A 5,000-nucleotide genomic window follows, 5' to 3' on the forward strand; every position below is an offset into this window, starting at 1 on the left:
AAAAAATATGAAGAAAATCTAAAATTCCTATACAGCTATACACACCAATATCCGCGAACACAGAGCCTTGTGTGTGACATTATCGTTTTCATGAGTTACCCCGAAATCGTATCATCCCACATTGCCCTGGAAGCGAGTTTGCAATTGCAGACCAAGAGAGCGTATAAATGCCAAGCGTCGCTAGCTGGATATTCAAGCATTATTTTTTCACACAAATATGTTATGATCAAGTAAACTCAGTATAAATAATGTTCGTTTTGTGTAGATGATGTGATTTAAATATATGAAAATCATACAGCAGAGAAATAAATGTTATTACGGAGGTTATATTCACGATCATATTGTTACATGCTATGGTCACGTACAAACTTAGATCTGCAGATAAAGAATTTATATTTACGTCCATATTATCACTACAATTTAAAATTTATCGAATAAACTCACGGTACAAATATTTATTTCCATAGTATTACTTGAAAGTCGAATATAGTTGCAAGGTTGTTGCATGCCATAAGGGTATATAGGCCTAACAAAAACCTCAACCGTAATATTTTAAGTCAACATGGAGTGTAGACTAAGCTTACCCATCTTTCTCATTAAGTCAAGCGAAAATGGGCATAATAATAGGCAAACGTGAGGCATATATTTTTCCCCTACATCGATCACTAGAACAACCAATTTTCCAATAAAGTGAAAAAAAAGAAAAAATAGAAAAAAAAAGAAAAAAATATATATATGTATATATTTTTTTCAACAGCCATTTATTCCACTGCAGGACATAGGCCTCTCTCAATTCACTTTTTGAGAGGTTATTTGGCAGTGTCACCCTTGCCTGATTGATTTTTTTTTTTTTCTGTGCCGTATCAGAGCCTGACGTTGGCGACCATGTTTAATTTCATGGTTGTACAAGAGAGTGTACGAAGGTGGTTTCCCGTTGCCTTCCTTCGGGTTATTGAAGAGTTCACCATCTCTCTTACTAGTGGATTATCTGCTTGTATTTCTGCAACCATTGTCTTTTGGCGTCGTAGCTCTTCCGCTGATCGTGTTGCCTCTGCATCGCGATCAACTGATTGGATGCCCTTCCTAATCAACCGCGGTTCGGTGCGATTAACACCTGTGTCACGGCGGTGACTTCCCCTACGACACCTGCGTGGGACTTCTGAAAGCTATATGTCGTTTTCTCGCCGTGAGATCAGGCGCGAAGCAATAGTCGGAGAGCAGGCACTTTCTACGACCGCCGGGACGGGGAATTGAAATCAGGACCATGAGGGTCGGAGTCCAGTGCTTTAACCACTGGACTATCGCGGTAGTCGCCTGATTGGATGCCTTTCCTAATCAACCGCGGTTCGGCGCGCTAACACCTGTGCCACGGCGACGACTTCCCCCACGACACCTGCGTTTGATTTCTCAAGGCGATATGTCGTTTTCTGGGGCTCGAGCCAGTAGTCAGAGCGCAGGCATTTTCACGACTGCCGCAGCGGGGAATTGAACTCGGGACCACAAGGGTCGGAATCCAGTGTTTTAAACACTGGATCATCGCGGCAGTCAAATACACACACACACACTCACACACACACACACACACACATATATATATATATATATATATATATATATATATATATATATATATATATGTATATATATATATATATATATATATATATATATATATATATATGTTGGCTCTTTCATCTCTACTCTCAGTCCTTGCTTTCAAAAATATTTCCGACCTCAGGTGATGATTGTAGCATTACAGTATGGACATGGAGTTGCTCTTGTGAGTTTGTGTTCTGCCACATTAACAAACCATAGGCGTCTGTGAATCGGAATTAAAAAGATGATAAATAAGAAATATAAAGTTGTATTGAAAATAATTACACAAAGGATATTTAGACTTCCAACTTTGATTACACACTGCTGAGGACTTTAATTTGGTGATGGAAATAAAAAACAAAATAATTTAGTATCAAATTTTCAGTGGAGATTCCGATATATGACCACTAAAACGTAAACAATAGTGATCATTATAATTCTATCGTTTCTTCGTAATAACATTTACTTGCTTCGTTGTAGAGTTTGCACGCCGAAAAAAAAAAAAAAAAAAATGGAATGTAATATTCACAATTAATCTCGCGTTTATTTGATTACGACGTATTTATGTGTAGACAAAACATTTATTTGAACAACCAGCTAGCGACACCTGGCTTCTCGGCGCTCTTTTGATGAACAGTTTGTAAAATCGCGCTCCGGAAATGATGAACAGAAAGCGACGTTGTTACTAATATTACAACGAAATAAATTACTCGAATAAATTGATAATGATGTCACACCATTGTAGTTGGTTGTCAGAGTAATAAAATAAAGTAATTATTCTGTTGTAAAGTTTAAATGGGATTGTTTTTGTTGTTTTTATGTGTGAGATGTACTGTATTCTGGCATTTATGTTTTTAAAGGATGTGGCAACCATTAAATATGCTACAGAATAAAGAATAAACTGTCTAATGATATTAAACATTTATAAAGATGAATATAACAATATCCTTTTGTACTATGTTAAGATCTATTAAGAAAATCCAAGTCAATGTCAAGCCTTTCGAACGAGCCCTCTTCCTCCGCCATCAGGACCTCCATCATCCTCTCCAGATCACCGCGTCCGAAACCCTTCATTACCGATTCGCCGACTAATCAAGGCCACGGTCAAGGTCATTTAAATGATAAAATGCATGATGATTGGTCGAAATGAGATAGTTATGTCATTAAAGCACACTGTCATCCTCTGTCGCTGAGAGAGATGGCCGCGACGAGTGGCTCGTTCGGACTGAGCTGGCGAATGGCCGCTGAGGGTCATGGGCTCATTAGGGAGTAGGTGTATTCATACACACACACACACACACACACACACACACACACACAAATACACACAAACGCACACACACACAGACACACAAATACACACAAACACACACACACACAGACACACGCACACACACACATATATATAGACTTATATTCATACACACACACACACACACACACAAATACACACACACACACATACACACACATATATATATAGACTTATATTCACACACACACACACACACACACACACACACACACACATATATATATAGACTTATATTCACACACACACACACACACACACACACACACACACACACACACACACACACACATATATATATAGACTTATATTCACACACACACACACACACACACACACACACACACACACACACACACAAACATATATATATATATATATATATATTTATATATAAATTTAGATGAGGGATAAGAAATCAATAGTTATAGACTGAATCACAAAGACAGTCAATGAAAAGGAAACGAACGAAAAGCCACATAATGACATAAAAAAAAAACTTATCACGCGCACAGCCATCCGCCACCCCCCTCCCCCCCCCCCCCCACCCCCCCACTTTTCCCAGACACACAAATTCAATCTATTGGTGACGTCTCTCCCCCCCCCCCCCCCTCCGCCGGACGCCACGTGCTGTAGCCTCGACCTTCGTGACCTGAACCTCATGACCTGTCGTCTTCGGTGACCTGTAGTGGGTTACAGGTCTTCCCTTCGTCAGGCAGGTGTTTGAAAAGGCTTTTGTTAAGGAGGGAAAGGGAGGGAGGGAGGGAAGACGGTGGGAGGGGGAGGGAGGATCCAAGGGAAGGAGGGGGAGAGGGGGAGGAAAGAGGAGGAGGGAAGGGGGTGGAAGGGGAAGGAGAGGGAGGGTGAAAGAGGGTGAAAGGGGAAGGGAAGAGGGTGGAGAGGGGAAGGGAGATGGAAGAGGGTGTAGGGAAAAGGGTGGAGGAAGAGAGGGAAAAGGGAGGAGGGAGAATGGGGAGGAAGGGAAAGAGTAGAGGGGAAGAAGATAGAGGAGGAGGGGGAGGGAAGAGGGAGAAGGATTCAAGGATGGAAGAAGAAAAAAGTGGAGGGGAGGAAAGGGGAAGAAAGAGGGTGGAGAGGAGGAGGAGAGGATCCTAGAGAAAGAAAGAGGAAGAGAAGGGGTGAGGAATAGGAGGAGGATAGGATAGCTGAGGAGGAGAGGGGAGATGAGGAGGAAGGAATAAGGAAGGTGAATAGAGGAGAGCAAATAAGAGGAAGAAGGAAAAGTAAGGAAAAGAAATGAGATAATGGAGGGAAGGAGTCAGGAAAGCAAGGAAGGAAGAAGACGAAGGATAGAGATTAGTAAATAGGAAGGAGGAAATAAAAAAAAATCAGAGAGAAAGGTGTAAGAATGATAGGATAGAGGAAGGAACAAAAGAGATATAAATAGATTAAGACAGATAGCTAGATAGAAGCGATAAGAACGTAAAATAGGGAAAGAAAGGATAAAGAATAAGAAGAAGGAAGGTAGGAGAGGACATAAAGAAGAAGAAGAGGGAAGGGAAAGAGGGTACGAACGGGGAAGGGAGGGAGGGAAGAAATGAGGGAGGGAAAGGGGGAGGGAAGGGGTATAGAGCTAACTTGCCCATTGTGTCGGTTTCGTGGCCTATAATTTGGGGCTCCGCTGTGCAGGCAGGCAGGAGGGGGGCAGGGAGGAGAGGCAGGGGGGAAGGGAGTGGGAGGGGAGGGAGGGGAGAGGCAGGGGGGCAGGGAGGAGAGGCAGGGGGGAAGGGAGGGGGAGTGGGATGGAGAGGAAGGGATGGGGAGGGGGAGGGGGAGGGGGGGAGGACGAGGTAATCATTCATATCCTCCCAAACGTGATGGAGCGAAACAAAGAGACGGAGACAGAGTGACAGATAGATAATAACTGAATGAGACAAAGAGTGAGCAAGGAAAAATATATCGGAATATAGAGAAACAGATGTAAACAAGGCTAAACTCACACACACACACACACATATATATATATATATACATATATACATATATATATATATATATATATATATATACATACACACACACACAGACACTTATATATATATATATATATATATATATATATATATATATA

This window comes from Penaeus chinensis, chromosome 36 (assembly GCF_019202785.1).
Source record: "Penaeus chinensis breed Huanghai No. 1 chromosome 36, ASM1920278v2, whole genome shotgun sequence".
In the NCBI taxonomy this organism is placed as follows: domain Eukaryota; kingdom Metazoa; phylum Arthropoda; class Malacostraca; order Decapoda; family Penaeidae; genus Penaeus; species Penaeus chinensis.